General features: G+C 32.5%; 1 protein-coding gene and 1 long non-coding RNA gene across 3 annotated transcripts in view; both read right to left on the reverse strand.

Moving 5' to 3' along the window:
* LOC139514377 (exportin-1-like) overlaps window positions 1-24,639 on the reverse strand; it is a 667,034-nt gene that overhangs the window by 137,700 nt on the left and 504,695 nt on the right. The gene's annotated exons all lie outside the window — the stretch shown is intronic.
* Window positions 18,971-20,925, reverse strand: LOC139516914 (uncharacterized). Of its 2 annotated transcripts, none has more exons than XR_011663045.1 (3): window positions 20,812-20,925; window positions 19,893-20,020; window positions 18,971-19,292 (listed from the first exon to the last, which is right to left on the reverse strand). It is a non-coding gene; the product is annotated as an uncharacterized lncRNA (long non-coding RNA). The 2 variants fall into 2 exon arrangements; XR_011663044.1 differs by having other exon boundaries at window positions 18,971-19,295.

Consider the following 24,639-nt stretch of genomic DNA (forward strand, 5'->3'; position numbering starts at 1 on the left):
TCTCTTCGAATCAATTGAAAGCACCTTAATATTCAAGCTATGGCAATTGGAAAAAACAATGGACACATATCTCCAACATCTGCCAAAAAATAAAACATTGAGACAACTTAATGTTTGTGAAAAATGGCATGTACTTGAATAAACTTAAATTTAGTCTAAGATGCATGATTTTTTTTATTAGTTGATATAGTGGCTGTGAACTAGCTGTCAGTTTACTGGGAGTCGTGACTCTCAGATCTATTCCTAGTGTCTTTTTCTGTGTTGTAAGGATGTACAAGTTCCCGGCCACGTCCACATGTTTGCCCATCTGATGAGTTAATATATAAAAGAAGATGTGGTATGATTGCCAATGAGACAACTATCCACAAAAGACCAAAATGACACAGACATTAACAACTATAGGTCACCGTTCGGCCTTCAACAATGAGCAAAGCCCATACCGCATAGTCAGCTATAATAGGCCCCGATAAGAAAATGTAAACCAATTCAAACGAGAAAACTAACGGCCTTATTTATGTAAAAAAAAATGAACGAAAAACAAATGTGTAACACATAAACAAACGACAACCACTGAATTACAGGCTCCTGACTTGGGACAGGCACATACATAAATAATGTGACGGGGTTAAACATGTAAAGCGGGATCACAACCCTTCCCCTAACCTGGGACAGTGGTATAACAGTACAACATAAGAACGAACTATAAAAATCAGTTATAAAAGGCTTAACTCATCAGATGGACAAAAATACAAGTGGACGTGGCCGGGTACTTATACATCCCGACACAAAAAGACACACTACACAGATCTGAGAGTACTCGCAGTTATCTGACAGCTAGTTCAAAGCCACTAACAACTAATAATAAATCATGCATCTTAGACTAAACTATCAATCCGTACACATCCAGCATCCAATGGATTTAGTGTAAAGACGTCATAAACAGCCAGAGAAATCATGACCTTGTGCAATGCCAAGTTACAGGTATCGACAGATTGTAGATCCATGAATAATATTTAGTTAGCTTTTAATTTACTGATAACAAAATCAATATTTATACCAATAAAAACAATATTCAATGATCTTATTACAGTGTTGAATAGGTAACCTTTTAGAATAAGTGTATTTAAAGGAGCGACAAGTTTACATGGATCATTTCTAAATTTCCGGGCACGGTTAACAACATTTCCGTAAAAATGAGGATGTGCTATCCCGTTTGAAATAAGTTTCTACAGGTACAACCAAACTTCAAAACCAAATCTTTATATCTATGGAAAAAATTAGTAAAGGTTTTAAGTAATTTATGGTAACGATATCCCTGGTTTAATAATTTACCAGTAATACATAGGTTGCGTTCGTTAAAATCAAAAACGTCACAACAGACACGGGCATAGCGAACAAGTTGTGAAATATAAACACCGTAAGATTGTGCCAAAGGAACATCACCATCTAAAAATGGAAAATTGACAATAGAGAACGAAAAATCGTCTCTTTTGTCGTAAATTTTAGTGTGGAGTCTCCCGTTTAAAACCGAAATATCTAAATCCAGGAAAGGACAGTTATTACCGAATAAATTGGATCTATTTAAAGTAAGTTCCTTGGGGTAAATTTCAGCAGTATATTGAGAAAATTCTTGATTATTTAACGAAAAAATATCATCAAGATAACGGTAAATGTTGTTGAATGTATCAATTAAATGCAATTTCGACGGGTCTTTACTGAGTTTAGTCATGAACTGTGATTCGTAACAGCCTTTTTCAACTGTTTTTATGCCCCACCTACGATAGTTAAAGTTTTTGGTCAAGGTAGTTTTTGATATAATTGAAGTCCAATCAACTTGAAACTTAGTACATATGTTCCCTATATTATAATCTTTCTAATTTCAATACCAAATTAGATTATTACCCAATTTCACGGTCCATGGAACATGGAAAAAGGATAGTGCGAGTGGGGCATCCGTGTACTTTGGACACATTCTTGTTGTAGTTTGTTCCTATGTTGTTTTGTTATACTATAGTCCCAGGGTATGGGGAGGGTCAGGATCCCTCTAACATGTTTAACCCCGCCACATTATGTATGTATGTGCCTGTCCCAAGTCAGGATCCTATAATTCAGCGGTTGTTATTTATTTATGTGTTACATATTTGTTTTTCGTTCATTTTTATGTCCCATTTATGGGCATTATGTTTTTTGGTATGTGTGTCCGTTCGTCCTTCCGTTCGTTCGTCCGTCCGTCTGTCCCTTTCAGGTTAACAGTTTTTGGTCGAGGTAGTTTTTGATGAAGTTGAAGTCCAATCAACTTTAAACTTAGTAAACATGTTCCCTATGATATGATCTTTCTAATTTTATTGCCAAATTAGAGATCATATCCCATTTTCACAGTCCACTGAACATAAAAAATGATAGTGCGGATGGGCATCTGTGTACTTTGGACATATTCTTGTTTTAAAATAAATAAGGCCCTTAGTTTTTTCGTTTGACTGATTGTTCTACATTGTCATTTCGGGGCCTTTTATAGCTGACTTTGCGGTATTGGCTTTGTTGAAGGCCGTATGGTGACCTATAGTTGTTAATTTCTGTGTCATTTTGGTCTCTTGAGGAGAGTTGTCTCATTGGCAATCATACCACATCTTCTTCTTTTTTTTTTATATATTAACAGTAAACCGCTCTTTCATAAATTCAAACTTTAGTTTTTAGCTCATTGTTAGCTAGACAAACACTTTTAGAATAGAATAAGTACAAGAATGAGCACTCTGCTTGATTAACCAGAATAACAACGGCACTTATGATGACTTACTTTTGTAATAAAAAAAAATGCCATTTCTCAGTAAAGTAAGACGCCTAAGAACCATGTCAATAGAGTTATTCAGAATAGTAAACAAATAAAATAAAAAAACATTTACATAATATTATAAATTAACCGTTATTCAAAATAGCTTACACTGTCACGGTCTCCACCGGATTATCATCCCTTTAAGTCTCGCACTTTCACGGTAATATCAATCGGTTCACACAAAATGGATTTGGTGTAAAGACTAAAGACAATATAGACAGTTCCAGAAATGCATGACCGAGTACAATTAAAATATATAAGTATCGTTACGATTTAGGATCATAAGTGTTCCTAGCAGTTTGGCGATATACATACCGGGTATCCTGGGTCGAAATCCCCGGAGAGGTCCGAATGTCAAGAAGCAAGACGCGAGAAGAAAACAAGATGGTAAAGTAAAATCGGGAGTCGATTCGCACGGAGCATAACCATCCGTGTGAATCAGATCATTATTGACAAAATCCTTTAAACAAAGCACAATTGACCTTTGGGATTCTGATCCCTCTGCAGATTTCACTGAAATCGGGATACCCGGTACAAATGGATATGTTACGGTGCTTTGAGATTTCTTTCTTAAATTCTACCAAATATCATTATAAACCGTAAATTACATCGTGTTTCTTTTTTTTAACGCGATAAAGAAATTAATAAAGTGCTATTGTTATCTACAATGATAAAAATAACTAGTTTTCAGTAATCTTTTAACCCGAATAATACCCAGGTATAGAAAGTGGTGACAGTTTTTCTGTCTTAGATTGTACGACTTCTAGAGTTGGATGTATAAATACACAGCCACGTCTGTTTAGGGGTATGGTATATATGTTCATTTCGCTACGTTGGATGCATAAATATACGGTAACGCAACCGCGTAGAGTTAGAATGGGGACGCATAACTGGAGGCTTTTTCAAGGAAATTCCCGCACTCGCTGCATACGTTTAAATTTTTACCCTCTCACAATTGTTTGTTGATTCAAAGATGGCTTTGTTCCTAGACAAAATTTCTGTCAGGCTTTATCAAACATGCCCTCTGTTCCAGTGGCAGTCCAAATTGCCTGTAAATTATGAGGGTCTGGATGGGGGGTATGTTATTCTATAAACATTTAATTTTCAGCCCTTTTTTCTCTAATCTTCAAAAAAATTAACCCCTTTCTTCTCTAATCTTCCAAAAATTAGACCACGCATTTCTCTAATCTTCATTTTTTTTGCTCGTTATTCTCTAATCTTCATTTTTAAGGGCATTATTCTTTAATCATTTAACCCCATTAAAAGTTAAACCCTCCATTATCACGGACTGCCGTCTTTGTAAAGACCACCTTTTCCGATATTTTGTTTAATATTTTATCTCTTATCAGTAATTCAAAAAGTACTGCATTTTAATCAAACCATTATTTTTAATTTTTTTTATTATAAACTTGTTCTGCAAGTTATAATTTAAGCCATTGTAATGCTGGGGTTATCGCTCTTTGAACTATATTTATCAAATAAATAAATAAAACCAATAATTTCGATTGTCTCCATCGCTTCACTCTTGTATAATTTCTGCTAAATAATAATAATAAAAATCTCATAAAAACGAGGAATTGATATCCACACAGACCAGCACTATTCTTGTTGTTAGAATATCAATATTTTAGGGGGGGAAAAGATTCTAGTCAGTCCTTGTTTGATGAGTGATCTTCAAAATAAAATACGATTGACAAAGTTCTTATCCACAAGAGTATGGTTTCATGTTGTGTTAGTAAACTGTGTCTTCGTAAAATTGGAAGTGGGTTTGTCTTCACTATCATAACATGCGGAATATAATAAATTTGTTATTTATATCAACCTGATTTAACTTCCGCTTAATTGAAGGTTGTAATAATTGTTTGATTTTTGTTTGTTTTATTGTCTCTATCTTGTTTGGATCCTGTCTTATATCTTTTCATGCAATATTCCTGGTAACTTATATCATTTAAAGTCAAAAACCCTGTTTGTTTTGGGGATTCAGTATGCCGGTTTTTTTCACGATCACTTTGTTAAAGAGATTGGTGTTGTTGGTTTTTTTTTAAATTTTGTCATTACTTTTTTGTCATTAATACTTGTATTATATCAGTCTTTTCTCATTATACTATATGCACGTACACCTGCGATCAAAGTAAGTCACACACAACAAAACCAGAGCATAAGAAGTGTGACAAAAAAAAATATTAATAAAAACCCAGCTAAAAGCGTCGATAGTTAACGCTGTCTGAGGGCAACCTTTATAGTTATTTTGTTCACGACTGCCATCAAATATAGAATTTTACATTAGAGAGTTCGTATAAAATATGTAGCACTTTAATTTAGCTTTTATTTCATAGTTTTAAAGGAAGACCTCTCAAACAGAAAACAATATGTTTTTATGCCCCACCTACGATAGTAGAGGGGCATTATGTTTTCTGGTCTGTGCGTCCGTCCGTCCGTTCGTCCGTCCGTCTGTCTGTCTGTCTGTTCGTCCGTCTGTCCCGCTCCAGGTTAAAGTTTTTGGTCAAGGTAGTTTTTGGTGAAGTTGAAGTCCAATCGACTTCAAACTTAGTACACATGTTCCCTATGATATGATCTTTCTAATTTTAATGCCAAATTAGAGTTTTTACCCCAATTTCACGGTCCACTGAACATGGAAAATGATAGTGCGAGTGGGGCATTCGTGTACTGAGGACACATTCTTGTTGTTTGTTGTTGTTTGTTGGGTTTTTTTTCTTTTCTTTTCCTTTGCTCAATTTGTTTTCAAATTCTTATAAACACAATATATCTGGAAATTGTTTTAAGACTGTTCATTTGTTTTTAAAAGAGTTATAATTAAACATGAAACAGATTTTTAAAATCTAGATTTCTAAGTTTTGAACTATCGGCAAGAAAGATGGTTTTCTATTCCTCCTTTTTGACTGAGATATTCACTGTTTTTATATTCGAATATTGTCACTTCGAAAACAATTTAATATTACCCGAAGCGGAAAATTGACAACAACTGCATGGTTTAAATTGTTCTTTTTTTCCGCACTGAATGAAGTTATCTAATTATGTTATAAAGTAACAGGTTGAAGAAAAAATAAACAGACAAAAATAACTTTGACAATAAAGCAACAGATTTTATCAATTAATAAATGACTTAACACTTGAAAATTTAAAACTAAAAATAATCATATTATAAAGGTTTTTTTTTCTCACAGTTTAGAAGGGAGTAACAGCTGTGTTTACAACCTGACCTCGGAGCTTCTCGACCTATAACCCTGTGAGATATGACGGATACCTTTGTAAGGGGTAACAAATGAAAATAACGACAGGTGGTAGAAAATTACCGTTTTGTTCTGTCCTTGTTGTATGACAATTCTGTCGCTATTCACAACACTAGTAACCCCAGGTATTTTATAGCACTTCATCAACACATACAGAAACAAACAATCGAACTGTACGCAAGGCCTCCAATAAAATCCTGAAAACGAAATGATCACTGAATGAAATAAAAATCCTTCTGTTATCAAAGATATAAAAAGATGTGGTACGCGTGCCAATGAGATAACTATCCATCCAAGTCACAATTTGTAAAAGTAAACCGTTATAGGTCAAAGTATAGCCTAGTTTAATATTGAGTTGATTTAAAAAAGTTATAACACAAAAGTGAGTCGAAAAAAGATATACAGCACAATATGGCTAAATTTGGAACGGACAAACAGATAGTGTTTCCTTATGCGGTGCTGAAACACACACCAGTGTCCAAGGTTAGGGACGGACGGGTTGAGCATTGATAAACATGTAAACCCTGCCACACGTTTTATGTGAATGTCCCGAGTCCGGTCTGTATTTCAGCTAGTGGTTGACGTTGGTTGCTGTCGGTTATATATCTTTTTTGTTCGTTTTTTAGTACAAATTTTAAGGCGTTGGTTGTTTCACATTTTTGCATGTCGGGGACTATTATAGAATGATTTTTGATGACCGTACGGCTACCCATAGTTGCTAACACCAAGAGAGGATACAAAAAACGAAGAATGTTGGAAGTTAAGACACTTGATAAATGGTCTTTTTTATTTACTTAAAGCAATTGGACAATTGTATGGCATTTTAAGTTTCTCAGATAAGAATAAATGTGAAGTGAACAACCAAATGTTTTGTTTTTAATATTTGAAAGAAAACACATTGCTGGGTATATTTTAGAAGTACATTGGTAGGTAGCAAAGGACGATATATAATGTGCATGATGTGCATAATTCCATAAAAGGATTATCAATGAGTGTGCACTCTTCCTAATCGTTTGTTTATCAAATTTACAATTATGATGGCATACTGACCTCTATTTATTTCAAGGGAGACCAGATGGTGTATTCGGGTACATTAATTAAAATAACTTCACTGAAGATTTGGCTTAAAGTTCAATGTAAAATCTATCTAACAATTAATATTTGTACTGAGAGTCTTTTTATTGCAAGTTGAAGGCTTTGACCAATGAAAAAGATAATTTATTTTAGTTGCACGACAATTTTTGCTAAGAAAGTAAAAAAAATAAAAGTACAACTGACAATTATAATAATGATATTTATTATCAGTATTATCATTTTTTATTATTATTAATATTATTAATTCAACACTGTTGATGTTGTCATCGCAACGACGATCCAAGAGACAAAGGAGAAAGATAAATGTCATGCGTTGTTAATGCATAAAGGCTCAACCAGGACAGGTAAGTGTAACTTGTATTTGTCCGAATTAAAATTTTCGTCCGCAAATAGAAAATAAATTTGTTTAATGGCATAAACATCCATGTTTGATTATGTTATATAATAGTTGCTGACATTGCCACCAGATGTCGCGATAATTTTGTCCTCAATCATTCAAGATTTATTTACTTTCCTCTGCTTTATCAAAGACTTTAATCCAAAGTATAAACAACAGTCCGTTTATTTATACCATAAATCCATTATTTTTCTATCGTGGATTGGAACAAAGTCAATAAAAATTGGATAAAATTCGAGAGCAATTTGTCCCTGACAAAATCGGTATTCCCAGAAGTCTAAGTTTATGACCTTTATTTGATTGTAGACAGGTAAGCAATGTATCATGTGTTGCTTGCGGTGAAATTGTATTTACGGCACATACATATATATATGTCGAAAACGTCATCACAAAACTAAAATACTTCACAACTCAAGACAAGTTAAAATTATTAAATTGATTGTTTGATGTTTGCTTAATGTCCAGTGACAAACATTGAATGCAGGTTCATGACTATTAAATTTGTTTTGCGGGATTTTAGTAAATTTTGTCGGAACTTTGTCAGTATTGCACACAATACCGTTACAGACTCGATATCACTGCAACAAGGCAGGTATACTGCATAAATCGAATTCACTTAAAATAACAGACAACGACCAAAACCCTCAGGCAGTCCAATTTTTATTTTTGAATAAAACAGGACAGGCTTTGCAAAGCAGATCTCATCCAGCTATAGGGTAACCAATAATTTTAGAAGTATTTATTCCATCCTGACAAATGTCGGAAAGTTGTCAGTATTGCACACAATACCGTTACCGATGCGATATCAGTGCAACAAGGCAGGTATACTGCATAAATCGAATTCACCTACAATAACAGAAAACGACCAAAACCCTCAAGCAGTGCAAGTTTTATTTTGAATAAAACAGGACAGGCTTCGCAAAGCAGATCTCATACTGCTTTAGGGTAACAAATAATTTAAAAAGTAATTATTCCATTCTGACAAATGATGCCGGAAAGTCGTCAGTATTGCACACAATACCGTTACAGATTCGATATCAGTGCAACATGGCAGGTATACTGCATAAATCGAATTAACATACAATAACAGACAACGACCAAAACCCCTAAGCAGTGCAAATTTAGTTTTGAATAAAAACAGGACAGGCTTTGCAAAGCAGATCTAATACTGCTATATGGTAACAAATAATTTAAAAAGTAATTATTCCGTCCTGACAAAGAGTGAAGTGCATATATATTGCTATCAATGATGTCTCAAATGTGATTAGCCTAATCTCTCAATGGCCACATTTCCATATAAATCAAGCCTACATTGGTCATCTGACGAATCAATGCCACGCAACTTACGCCATCTGAATGACCAGGCGACCATCGTTACAAGTAGGGGTATTCATCCACACGAACTTCATCAAAGAAGTGTCGTCTGTGACAATAGTATCTGTAACACAAAGGTTAATTGTAAAATTACAATTTTCTGCTGACTAGTTCTGATAATAAAAATGAAGATGATTTCATGATAAAATCAACATCTGGTCGTGTATTTCTGTGAAATGAAGTACGAGTGTTGTTAAACTTCCAAAAAGCCTTTGTTTGGCTTGTTTAGAAACACGAAATATTACGACAGGACAAATACATCAAATCTAAAGACCACTCGTCATTAAAAATGACCACAACAATCCCGCCAAAAGCATGACCGAACTGAACTTACGAGATAGTTGAAAATCAAAAAGATGGAATACGAGTTTCAGATATTATTTTTGTATCGTAACAGTAATTTGAATAAGAAATATTACAGTTTTTTTTCCATATACAAGAAGTGTTAGAGAATTTGATTTTGCCATTTGAATTTGAATCCGATTTTCTCTTGGCGTTCGGTATTTTTGTTATTTTACATTTTAGAAGGAAGAGCTTCTAAAGAATGAGTAGAGTAAATGTAATATCTATATTTAACAGGGAAGCAGATTAAAGCATATAGTCTCTGTTTGATAAGAAAAAATATTAAGATTAACGATAAAATATATGTTCTACGTTCATATTACACGAAAAGAGATATGGCTTTGTGACTACACTATATACACTGACACTGTATCTCAAAGGAACTGCGATAAGCAACAGAGATCATGGGAATTGTGTCATTACAGCACCGTGCACAATTTTTAAAAAATCCGCCATTGTTTCAAAAATAATAGGCTTATGGTGCAGTAATAATTTGTTTCAATGCCAAAATTTCTCATGAAACAGTATATAGAATTGCGTGTAAAAATTATTTTATGGTCTAATTTGTAATAAGATGCGTCGTATATCAAAAAATTATTATATCAAACCATTGAAAATGGCCGTCTGCTAAAAGCTTAATTTTTAAATTTAAGATAAAAGCACTAACTAACTTCATGTCAATAAAGTTAATCTGATTGTAGTGAGGGTATCCGGTATCCATTATGACATTGGGGTCAGAAGGGTAGAGAAGTATTAATACCCGTGTTTCAAACATCAACTACAAGTACCCTGTCATTTATAACCAGCGACGAATGGAAGCAACAGGGTGCATTGTATGGACAAACATTGATATCTAGATTTGAAGAACCGTTGTACACCTGAGAAAAGGATCACCTGCCCTCTGCCTGTTGCTGGCGACATTGATCACGTGGTTAGGCTACCTGTTGTAAATCTTTTGTGATGGATATGATAACTTGACCATACAACTGACCCTTGAGATACTTGAAAAGATCATAAAAAGATAAAAATCAAAGAAAAAGAGGGAGACACGCTTAAGGTCGTGTGGCGTTCGTACGAAATTGACCAATCAAAATAATGGTGATATAATTGATTCTCAGCATAATAGATGTTTTATTTTCAATTGAGAATTACACACCCCTTAATTATATTGAAACGTTAAATCTTAACAACTTATTATATCACAATGAAAACATCATTATTTCTTTAATTTGTTTTAACATCAAATACCGGGGTAACAGTGAGATACAAACTAGTTTGCACTATAAATAATTAACTTTCTTACAGAAAACCAAGACCCAGAAAACTTAGCAAGAATGTAGAAAACCTTCCGGATGAGAGATTTCAAGGACTGTCATAAAATAGCTATTACCCATAAATTGTTTTCAATTTACTTCTCCGATCACAGAAAATCACCTTGGGGAAAACTTATAAGGGTTTATTATGGTTATGAAATTATGTTATCAAATTATATGGATGCAAACAATTTTATCGATGAAAAAGATTTTGCTTAGAATCACATTAAAAGGTGATTATAAAAAGCACAGCAACGGATGTGGCCGGCCTTTTGTAGTCATTTTTCTTGTAACGAGTCACAATGTCATCTCATCACAAGGGTTTTGTTTCTAGACTAAACTGCTCAAGCTTGTATTACAATTCAGTTACATCATCTAAATACTGTAAGTAAGGAAAATTAAAATGGAACCCAACATCTACATATTCCAACATCCTTTTGTAATTCATAACAAACATTACTCCCCCTAAGTAAGGAATATGAATACCTGATTGATGCAAGCAATGATATAAATTTATCCAGTCAGCTATAGTGATTTTCTAGAATATATTAAAAAAAACCATCAGCAATGAAGTATGTTTATTCCTTAATCTGGTGGAGTAATGTTTGATATGAATTACATAAGGATGTTGGAATATGGGTAAGTTGGGTTCCAATTTAATTTCCATTAGAAACTTCAATGAAATACGTCCATGTTTAGACTGAGTATTAGAGGCAACAGTCGTTTACCGAAGTTCAAGTCTGAAATCGACTTTACATTTTCAGAGGTCCATAACTTATAGTATTGAAACTTTGATAATTTATAATTCTTTTATTCCAGATTCCAAAGATACGTAATTTTCATTTAAAAATTTGCATAAATTTTAAAAAGACTGTTCACCCTTAGAAGGATGCGGGGGAAAAATATCGAACTATAATATTACCAATTCATCGAAATTATATACAAAAGAATGACAGAAATCAAAACAAAATCTTGTCACGATAGACACAAGGAGAGTTTTTAAGCCACTACAATGAGAGGATATAAAATAAAACGAAAATATAGAAGACAATAACAACTTCTGAAAACCTAAAACAGCTGAAGTCGGATTGAAAATGAACAGGATTCAGATCCCAAACATTGGCCAAACTTAGGATAAAGACTAGACCGGGCTGCTCTAAAACATTATTTTTTAATTTGTAGATTTCGGGAAAATGTATCATGCAAATACACAAACAATACCATCATGAAATATTTGTATTTGAAGGAGCTGTTATAAGAAAATAATAATCAGACAAATTGTGTTTGTACATACATTGTGTTTTATTTAAAAGAAAAAAAAAACAGAAAAAAGAAAATAACTTGTGAAATATACAAATTTATTGCAATTTTATATAGCATTGTAACCGAAAATGAAACCAGGCAACTTATATATGATGTATCCTTCAATTGCTCCAGAATCACCAGTTATTTTGTGGAATTCATCAGCAAAAACTAAGGAAATGTCCGATTATAAATAGTGGGAATATTAAAAAATATGGATTTTGTAAATAAAGAAATTATGATAATTCAAAAAGCAAATTTTACATGAAAACATTCAAGCAGTATGAACAGTGAGAGACTTTCAATTGTTTTGGTGGTGCAATAAACGACATTACCCGGAAGATATTTTTTTTAAAAGTATGCTGTTTGAAGCGTGCAAGATTGAGAAACATGTCAAGTATTTTGGCGGAACTTATCAGCCAAACAGAAGTGCACAAAGAGTGTTGAATTTTAATAAACAACACGCTGCTCAGATGAAAATTAAAAACATAATGACAATAGATCAAACGGTATCTTTTTTATTTTGACTGTTTCACCTTATTAATCACTGTCTTCTCCAATCTTAGACAAAATGGAATAATTTTATGAAAGACTATCCTTTTTGTTCCTGACACTTTATGACCTGCGGTCCTGACCGGAAAGGTCAAGATAATATTCTATTCTATTGTATTGGTAATTTTCATAAGAACGAAATGCAAATCAGCAACAGGCGAAAATTGAAGACAAAGAAAAAATATCAAGGTAATTAAAGTTCAAATTAAAAGGACATATGACAGGTGATCACCCATATCAATTTATTGTCAGCCCCATCTGCACAAAAAAGTTCATCGTGACAAAAGGTCTAAGGTCAGGCAGACAAACTGTTGAATAAATACCCACATGTTCTGTTGTGTTGTCTTTAATCACTACTCCTAGTTATAGGATAGGGTTATAATATGCGAAAAATAGCGGTAAACAAATACACTTTTTGTAATGGTTATACCCATAATACAGAAGCATAATCGAGGTTAAAATATAACTTGCTGAAAGAAAGAAGTCCAATAAAAAGTGACTCTAGAATGGAAACGTCTTTATTTTAGTTTACATCTAAAATTATCATATTTTTAATGTATGATTATTTAAATTTTGTTATTTCCGTTTGTTCCACCTCATTAAATTCTTCTGACAATTGTAAGTTCCGGTTGAAGGTTTACCAACCACAATTTATTGAAACAATATACGTGATCTTTGAAACATAATATTGAGATTGTTTTGTTTTCCTTATAGTTTAATACATTACATCATATTAAGTTTTTGTTGTCAATAGGACTTACTAAACCCTCATACATTTGAGGTTCGTAAACATTATGACTTTGGCAAAACACATTATGGTACAGAGTCAATACAGAATATCCGTATTGTTATTTATTTATAAGATATGCATAACGAAAGGCCGTCGATCACAGTGTCTCCTGAATATTAACCCAAGATACGACGCAAATCAACTTAATTCCCTTGATTTTTAATTATTATGAAGTTCATGTATCATGAAAAACCTTCCGAAAAACTTGAATTCCCTTCCCTCTTTAACGAATTTTGTAGTCCAAAGAAAGTGTGAAAAAAGCCTTTCAGTAACATGATGCGGCTTCAGCTACGAAACTATTAGAAAAAAAAACACACAATGTCGTGTTAAGCATTACTGAGTCTTAATTTAGAGTATCTGAAAACATAAAGAATGTTATTTAGAAATCCGAATCCGCCTACACATTAGAACTCATCAATACCAAGCTGCTGGCTAAATATGAAGTAATTCAGTACTTGGAGAAAAACTGGCAACATCATTCTGACCGGTCCGAAAAATATTCAAACGATACATACTCATCAGTGTGAAGCTTGCAACGATATATGAAGTACCGGAGAAATCATGAAAAATCTATGAGATCATTCAACATATTTAAAAGTTCGAAGTATCCGGCAAACTTTAAGGGAGTGTTTGACAGATCCGAGGGATGATCATACGTTATACAACTCATTACAATCAAGCTGCTAATGTGCAGGCATTCTTCCCAATAGTGTACAGGAGAAATATGTGAAGGAAATATTTGATGACGAACCAGGACGAACGAAGGGACGGGGAAGATGAATACTATATTGTCCAAACTACTAGTGGGAATTATATTGAATATTTGAGTAAAAGATACCTTTATACCTTTATCTTCGGGTCGTTACATAAGCCAAATGCCTCTACTGACCCTTCATCTTGGATTGTCGTATATGATTTCTCATCTCATAATAATATATTTATATATAATATATTAAACTTATCAAAAATATTTATTTACATGATTTAGGTGTGCGCAACTGAAACACTTAACACGAACATATGAATTTATATGGGTTCCAATTTTCGTCATTTAATGCAGACTTAAAATTATTCAGAGTCTTTGCCGTCACCGTTAAAACTGACAGGTTATTCCACTGATCCACTACTCTAATTGGAAAAGTATTTATAGTATATGTGTAGTCTTACACTGTTTTTTTTTAAAGTTTTAATGAGGGACCTCTAGTATTATTAGATGGTGCTAACGTAAATAGGCTCATTCAGTCGATGTCATCTATACCATGCAACGCTTTGTAGACTTGTATCATATCATTCCTATCCCTACGATATTCCAAGGTTGGCAAACCCGATGAACGTAACCTGTCTTCATAATTAAGATGACAAATATTTTTTACCAGTTTTGTGGCCCTTCTTTGTACAGATTCCAGTTTGCGAATGTCTGTTTTAAGATACGGTGACCAGACACATGTCGCATATTCTAACAGAATATTCAAACGATACATAATTTTTTTCTATTGTACTTATAATCCATATTTCCTAGGATCACCAAATGGATTCTTACTTGTCATGAATAACACAATAGGAGTCGATAGTGCACGGAGAAGACACTTCTTACCCTTCAGTCGAGACTCCTCGTGGATCCACATTTTTTATAGCGTTCATCCTTAGTTTTCTGTGTAGTTATTTGTGTTCTGTCTACTAGCTTCTTTTCCTTTGAACATGATCTTGCCTCTTTCGTGTCGTCTTATGATTTTTTTATTGTCTATTTGATGTCTTTTCCCTGTTTCTATAATGTTTGTTATCTGAAGACGATTAAAAGGATATACAACTTTCATATACTTTTTTCATAATTCATGAACACACCTCGTGCATTTATAAAATCTTGATTAAATTAAATTTCTATTTATTGGAAGAAGACACGAAAACCATTTCCTTTGACGATGAGAGTTTCTTTTTTGTACAAATAATTCCAACCCATTTTCATTTCAGTGAACAAACAGTACTTGTTCATTTTCTATATAATTTTTAAATGGGCAGTTTATACTTTAAGTTTAATATAATATATACATATTTTCGGTATAAATTGACTGTTATTGCCCATATACAGTAATAGACAGATCTTTTTGGAAATATATCGTCCGGGAAAACCCTTATTTATCGTTATCATATCGTATTCTACAATTATATGGGGATATATATATATATCGTCGTTGGGCTTCTAAAATGTTGTATATGACTTTTTTGGCTAAACATACTTTTTGACACCAATGGTCTGGGCGGGAGAAAATCTTTGGTATCACAAAATAGCATACAGTTAGACCAATCAAAGTGTGTGAAATAAGACATATTACAAAATTGCCAATGTCAGTTGTTTGTAAAGTTTGCTTCCACAATGTTGTATGAAAACTTGAAAATCGTTGTAGAATGGCTTTGGGAAAAAAATAATTGTACATTTCTTTATTTCTGTGAAAATAATTTAAGTTCTTGGATAATCCAGAAATGTCAACGTTTTTATTTCACTGCTGTTTGCAAAAATGTTCAAGTTCACATACGACATTTTGGAAGCATGCATTTTGCCAAAATTTTCAAAGCCTGTTTGTGATAAAAAATTTCTTGAAAAATTTGTAATTTACAACATTTTAGAAGCCCAGCGACGATATATTTGTTTTATTGATTATTGAATGAATTTCAGAAGAAATATTTTTTTTAATTTGCCTTATACAATGATGTTCAAGTTGTGCTTATACCAAGTCAGTAAAATGTCATTTGTTTTTGGTTCATTTGATATATTTGAGCATTTGATTTTGCTATTTGTTAAAGGACTTTCTTTATGAATTTCATTGGAGTTCGGTATTTTTGTTCTTTAACTTTTTTTTAGTAAATTTCGTGTTGGCAATTTGTTGCATCAATTTATACACCATATTTTCCGTTATATTCATTCATGGTGTAAACTGAACGAACCATTGCGATTTATAATACTTGTTTGGGATTATCAAAATCAGATCAGAATGATTACTTTTTTCTTTTTAGAAAACGTGTTTGAATTTTGTACTTAATTGTATAACGTGTTTTTATTGATAAAAGTAAATTCAGAAAACCGTGTCGAAGGCATGAAACTTATAACGTTTTGCTTAATTTTTTACACTAGAAATTCCTTTTTGCTTAATCGTACCCCTTTTTTATTTTTCATTTCCTTTATGTTTCCCTTTATTTTGTCTTACAACACGTTAGATAGTTCGTTCTCGGTAAGGTTAGTATTAGGCAGATGACTAAACACATATACAACTGCCAAATATATATGCTTAACAAATATAATGTAATTAAATCCATGCATGTCCAGTCACTAGTGAAAAGAAGAATTTTACGAATCTGATCTGCGTGTCTGTCTGTAAATAAACTCATTATAGATACCAGGATTAAATTTTGTATTTACGCCAGGCGTGCATTTCGTCTACAAAAGACTCATCAGTGACGCTCGAATCCAAAAAAGTTTAAAAGGCCTAATAAAGGATGCAGTTGAAGAGCATGGAGGACCAAAATTCCTAAAGGTTTTGCCAAATACAGCTAAGGTAATCTGTTCCTGAGATAGGAAAGCCTTAGTATTTCAAAAATTCATTACTGTTTTATTACTAATTCTTGAGAATAGTAATAGTAATTGCATGTTTAGGTGGATTTTGTCATTTCATATAAAGTGTGTCCTTTCAAGTGACAGAGATTGCATTTCGATTTTTTAATAATTATTTCTTAATTTCCCATAGATAAAAAGTAAAATCACAAAAATACTGAACTTCCGGGAAAATTCAAAAACGGAAAGTCCATAATCAAATCGCAAAATCAAAAGCTCAAACACATCAAACGAATGGATAACAACTGTCATATTTCTGACTTGGTACAGGCATTTGCCTATGTAGGAAATGGTGATTTGAACCTGGTTTTATAGCTAGCTAGACCTATCACTTGTATGACAGTCGCATCAAATTCCATTATGTTAAAAACGATGTGTGAACAAAACAAAGACACAAAGTCAGTATGTCAAAAATCGGGACAAAGCAGTCAATATGTGTTATAATCTTAATCTCTATATGTAACAAAGAAGCACAAACAGAAATCTGGACAAAGCACATTAGCAAAAATTAAAGACAAGAATACACAAATTTACAATAGATATGAAGTTTGCGTAATACCTTAAAAGAATCGCACTGTTTTAATGCATTGTTTAACGATGTTCAGGGATGTTGATACATTCGGACAAACAACTACCGTAGTTTCATTGGTTGGTTTAGCTATAGCTTAAAGTTTTATTCAAATAATTCTTTGCCATGATCGATTAAGTTCTCGGAACAATTTTACATAGAAATAATGATTTTACTTTTCTTTGAGTGTGCGTATTTCTGATACTCATATATAGATACAATTTCCAAACACATTTTAGTTCAAGCAAGTCAATCAAAACACTAATTATGTATAACGTTAATGAACTTATTTCTGTGTACTAGTAAATTTATAATTCTGACATTTTACTTTAGCTCATTTTTTCCTCTTTGGTAAGGTTTCGAAATTTTTAACACTTCTGCAGACATTTTGAAAATGACCGGAAATTCGGTTAAAATTATTTAAAATTTCCAGACTGTTTTATTATTGTAATTGTCTCCATCTCAGATAGTTTCAGGCGATATGTATTCACATACCGTAAGTACTATCCATTTAGAAACCAAAAAAATAATTTGAAACAGTAATTTGGAGAGTCATTATCAAGATAATTTGATATTTAGTGTTGTAAAACGCATGTCATATTGTGATTTTCAGGTTTTTACCTTGTCTGATATGCAATCGGTCAATCAACCATCAACGGTTTTTAGATGTTCAATGTTTACACTGCTTATTCAGTGATGTACACATATCCTCAGTGATTGATATAATCTTGCATCCAGTTCATGTTAAGTTATGGGCATAGAAAACTCTAGAGGAAAGAACCGAATACAAGATAATATCTTAACGTTTCAGAAACCAAAATGTGGACTACCATGCACAATGCAATGCAGAAGAGCTCACTGGATATAGTGCACAGTTGTTTTTCAGTTATAAAACTACTCTGGAGCTCATAAAATGAAGCATTATAATCAACATTATTGTCATCCCAGATATATATTATTATTTTTACCGTTGTAATGAAAAAGCAAACACAAACATGCCAATACACTTGCCCTAATTGACCTTTCCCTTGAAAATCGATAAAGCAAAGGTTTGTTTAAAAATGTCAACATGATCCCATGGTAATACTCATGTTTTTTCTAATGTTGTCTCATGCTCATCAACCCAAAATGCATACATGTAAAACCAATATTGAAATATAAATATAAAAACATATCCACATTTTGGTACTTATGGGTGGGAGAGGGGGGAACTTATCAAGAACCTCATCAACCCAAACAGGCAATATGTATTGCCTGACCAAACATAGCCCTTAAACCAACCACCACTTGGATATTGAAAGAATGAGGATGTATCACATGTACTTCCGCCAAAGATATCAACCAATGAGGTTATACACATATCCTCAGTGATTGATATAATCTTGCATCCAGTTCATGTTAAGTTATGGGCATAGAAAACTCTATAGTCCATACAGCATATTTGCAGGCCAATCTCAAAATATACCACTAGCAAGGCTTTCCCTTAAAGAATAGTATTCCCAATACTCAAAACAAATTCAACACTTTTATTAAATATTATTCCTTTTAAAATTACTTTAAAGCACTTCTAAACATTTAAAGATGCATGTAAACAGTTCTTTATAAATCGTTCATAATTCAATAAATTCTCATGAATTTGACCACATACAGACTTTTAAAAGTTGAGTTAAGGCAATGAACTCATATCAAAATGAACATTGTCATTATTCTAATAACATCTTCAGCATGTGGAAAGCTTGTAAGCAAAGGGACTTAACCTCCAAGTGTAAACTATGCTGGCTTGTCTCTTTATTTACTGTTGTTGAATCAAACACACTCTTTACTTCATAATCAGGAACATTGACAATTGTATTTCCACTCGATTCTTCACATGTCTACTGAAAATATATTAACCAATAACAAATTGTGTATTTGTACTAAAGACAGCATTAGTCACACTTTGAAAAGGAAAAATCCCTTTGCCTACAATCCACGTGGAAAACCACTAGGGAATCAGTGTCCCTCGAACTGTAGACAAAGAAATTTAAATTAAAAAATTTAACCATATATTAAATTTAAGTATACATTTGTACTAGTATACAAAATCATTCAACATATATAGTTATTTATTAATTTAGATAAAACAAAACAAAACAAAAATATTGCAACCATTATTTAATCTCCCATGACAAAAAGATTTTTGTGACATATTTCAACACATCAATGAAATTAATTACACATCCAATAGAAAACATCATGAAATTACGGAAAAATTATTAGCATTACTTTTAAATAGGTTCATTTGAACATAAAGCTGCTTCCATCACAGATTATTTTTTTTTTTTTTTTTTTTTTTTAGTACCGTGCCATATTGGCATCTTCTGCCTTTCTCAACACAGACATACATAATTTAGTGTAGTATCAATATTTTCCCCATGCATTATTTTCCTATTTTCAGAAATCAAAACATTACTTCATTTGCAATTTGTTCTCACCATATTCTGATTAGAAAAAATCCTTTCCTTTTAAAAAGGTTGTTCAAACACATTGACATGAATCATCGTGCAATGTCATATTACTTCTCCTTCATTCGTCACCCTGTCAAAGCTGTAGGTAACACCATCTGAAAACAAAAACATTCTATTCAATTCTATGTACAATCAAACAGACCGCTGAACGCGGACCTCGACGAAGACACCTTATAATCAATACACATCACTCCGATAAAAAACATGAATATCAAGTGACATGTCACACTTAATTATTCCACTTTCTCAATAATTCTATTCTTTTCTAACAAAGTCTTTAAATAGCATTTCTATCAGTATGTACGATGTAAAAATAAATGAAAAGTCCACAACACAGTCAAAAGTAACAAAAGAAACTATTTACCCTATAAACAATTTATTATTCTCCTTTCAACTACAATTTTCCAAAATGGCCAGAGCCCCCACTTCCACATATATTTTAAATAGCGATAGCACTTTGCCCTGCGTTTAACCGGCGCACGGCATAACAAATATCTGACCACCTGGGTTGATAATAACTACAAAAGGTCTAAATCCCAAAACATCAGTTTGCCACCAAGGTCAAACATTACCATCTAGTTCTATCAAGAAGCCGCCAAGGCGAATATAAATGACCACCAAGGTCTTGACGCCCCAAGGCTAGTATTTTTAATTCATTGTTGCCATCAAGGCAAATGTAAAAAATCATAAAAATGACCACCTAGGTCTATTGCCACCAAGGCATATAAAAATGACCACCTAGGTCTATTGCCACCAAGGCATATATAAATGACCACCTAGGTCTTTTGCCACCAAGGCATATATAAATGACCACCAAGGTCTTAAAGCCACCAAGGCTATATTGCCACCAAGGCAAATATAAGTAAAAGTTAAAGAATATAGTTACTTTGCCGACAACACGTGGAGCACGACCTTCCCACAGCTTGGATATTGAAAGAATGAGGATGTATCACATGTACTTCCGCCAAAGATATCAACCAATGAGGTTAATCATTGATTCACATGCTTTAAACTAAAATAATAAACATAAGTTCAAGGATAAAATATTGGCTTTTGCAGGTTAATTGCTTGATGTAAAATAGCATCCAGAACTTTAAAACAGTTTCTAATCAGAATGAATATAACCCTTGTTGCACTGTAAATGATCTGATTGTATCTAACATATTTATATATGTTAGACAATTCTTAATCATATAATATATGTCCGAGAAGATTTCTATGATGATTGAAATATTACTGTTTTCGACGTTCTTGTTGGTTTCGACGTCATTTCACCATTTTCGACATAAGAAAATGCCTGTACCAAGCAGGCATGGGGTAATCGTAATCAGTAATCGTAATCAGCTGTAATCGATTATATTTTGCAGTGTAATCCTATGTAATCAGTAATCATGCCATTTCTGATTACAAGTAATCGTAATGTAAACGATTACATTGCAAAAAACAGGTGTAATCATGATTACTTTTAGATTACTTTAAGATTACCATTCATGTGATTACTTGCTGATTACAAATCTTGTATATATATGAAAATAGTTTTTGATAGACAAGATGAAAATAAGAAAATGTAAAGCTTGAATGAAAAATCATGAAACTAGTATTCACAATGATGGGGCCTTGTTTATTGTGATAAATTGTATCATCTATATAACAAATTTTTTACCTGGAATTCACAGTTAAGGCGAAATGAGAACACACCTGTCCCAACAGACAATAAAACTATACTTAATTAATTTTTCCTTATTTGTTTCAGGTTTTTTGTTAATTTCAGTTGGTTAACATTTGTAGAAAAAAAATAAAGTTATATCTTTTACATAAAGAAAGGACACTTGTCTAAAGCTATATTATCAAATTACACATGTTATACTGTCATTGTCTATAGATTCTTTTGAATAAGATGAATTAAGGCTTTGAAAAAAATCACCAAAATTAGCTTTTTGTGAGGATAAAAAGTTATAAAAAAAAACTTTGATATTGCAATATTTATGTGATTTCACTGTTTGCATAGACACTTAAACTCCACAACCTAATATAAGAGGACAAAATAAACTCATCTCAAAAGTTGAACTTGAAAATTTTATCAAAAGTTTTAAAAAAGTAAAATCAGGAATAGGCTAACAAACATTTTGAAGCTCTTGTCAGAATGGCATATAGTTCCCTACGTCTTTCTGTACTTATATAAAAGAGGGACGAAAGATACCAAAGGGACAGTCAAACTCATAAATCTAAAACAAACTGACAACGCCATGGCTAAAAATGAAAAGGACAAACAAACAAGAGCACACACGACACAACATAGAAAACTAAAGAATAAACAACACGAACCCCGTCAAAAACTAGGGGTGATCTCAGGTGCTCCGGAAGGGTAAGCAGATCCTGCTCCACATGTGGCACCCGTCGTGTTGCTTATGTGATAACAAATCCGGTAAATAGTCTAATTCGGTAGGTCACATTCATGAAAGAGAAGGGGATTGTAGTTACGACGTAAGGAACATATCCGATATCATTTGTGAAACGGTTATAAGCTACATTTGATGTTTGACTTATATCTAGTAACCAAAATACTGAACTCCGAGGAAAATTCAAAAAAGGAAAGTCCGTAATCATAAGGTAAACTCAAAAATTCAAACACATCAAACGAACGGATAACAACTGCCACAATCCTGACTTGGTACAGCATTTTCTTATGTATACTTTGGTTTATTGTATATTGATATTTTTCTGTCATAACTTCAAAAAAACTTTATAGACCCGAATATCGCTTATTTATACCATTTAACGATTTCTGATGTAAAAAAAAAGAAATGATAAACAATAATAAAAAAAACACATCAAAGTTACAAGGATATACAATAACAAATTTACGAAATTTTGCTTTGATTTGCAGGCCACCGTTTAGAAATCAAAGCAAATACAAAATGGCATTTTTTTTTATCAAATGGCAAAATCATTGGACAATTCTTGATGTCAGAATAGAGAAAGGACATTGAAGTTTTTATACAGAAAAGTTTTCTGGTATTGGGAACCATTTTCTTTTGACATCAATATGGAATATGTATATATATAAATGTAAAATAATCAGCATTCTGATTATAAAGTTGCCAATTGCATACATAATTCTTAGGATTCTATTGATAACAATAGTTAATAAATATAGTGTTTTTCTGGATTGACTTCCACAAGAAACGCTTAACCATATGCATTTAAAAAACATGGATGTATCAATACGTAGGAAATTTGGAAGCTATTTGACAAAAAGGGAAACAGTCATTAGAAACTTCGCTTGAGGGAGTTGGAACCTAAGTGATTACCGTAGTATTTTTAATTTGAAATCGATTTAATTAAAGAAATCATTATCATTTTTTGCCCATTTCTTGTCTTCAATTTATAAAAGTTCTAGAACGTACTGTCATGAAATATTTTTACCGATTTTCATTAATGCTTTATAGATCTTTCAATAGTTCAGCTTGACGTCAAATCAGACAAGAAGTATAAAGACTGAAACATATGAAATGATGATAGTAATAAAAAGGTAAGTGGAAGTCTACCCTTTTACCATGCATGTGAGATCTGTAATTGAAGTCTAACACAGTAGTCAATAAAAATCTACCTATATGACCAGTTTTATTCCAGACTATATAGATAATGTATGTATCTACATTTTGTGATTGGGCTTTATTTTATATTTTCATTTACCAACTGTACTTTCGTAAGCTGATATCATTTATAGCAACATGTCCTATGATCACTTTTCTTATATTTTTCGATGTTCACTTGTCTTAAATCAGATAATGAAGATCCGTCTTACAATGTTTTCAAGATGTGCTGTTCTTTGTTCTGCTCAAGTGTTTATCCAAATTTTCAATTACTACCATTAAGAATCGTTATTGGTTATAACCCCAACTGACCAATCCATTAAAAGACAATAAGTCTTGAAAAGCAATTTACCTCTAAAAACTCATCATACTGATAACAGATTTTTTCAGAGTTTTGACAGCTGCTTTAATATTTTATTCATTAAAGATGGTATCATTAAATGACCACTATCAACTCATTTTATCATATTGTATCGAGAGTCTGAACCAATACCCACTGATGTTAGGGGCACCCTTATAATATAAAATTCATATTTAAACATTTGTCATGGAAACAGGAGACATTCATTTATATTGTTCCTAATCATCTTTAAAACAAATCTAAGGTCAAATCAAGGTGAATGAGTGCAGTATGAAGAACTATCTTAAAGAAATACAACATGTTTTAATAGAATATTTGTCTTTTATTTATGTTTCTCTTTAGATTTAAAACATGGTTACACATGCTGGATGATTACAACGTCCGAGCTAAAGTGGCATATTTGCAATTTACCTGTATGAAATAATTAAAAGTAACTTTTAATTACAATATTCAATTATACTGATAAAATTTCGGAAATGGGTCTAATGATAATTTCAATCATTTATATTTATGTTTCTTTTCCTATTTCTCCTCTGATAAGTTACCCGGACGAGATCCATGCTATATTCTATTAGAAAGGTGAGTTTCCCATGGTTTTAAAGCAGACAGATGGTCAGTGAATATTGAATACAAAATATATTGGCATCATTTGTCAGCAGGTTACCTGTTGTTTGATTTTTTTATGTGGAATTTATCGTAAGCACATGCTTCCACTGACCATAAAATTATTTTTTTTACTTTGAAAAAAAGGATCGAT

The sequence above is a fragment of the Mytilus edulis genome, chromosome 3 (genome assembly GCF_963676685.1).
Source record: "Mytilus edulis chromosome 3, xbMytEdul2.2, whole genome shotgun sequence".
Classification (NCBI taxonomy): Eukaryota; Metazoa; Mollusca; class Bivalvia; order Mytilida; family Mytilidae; genus Mytilus; species Mytilus edulis.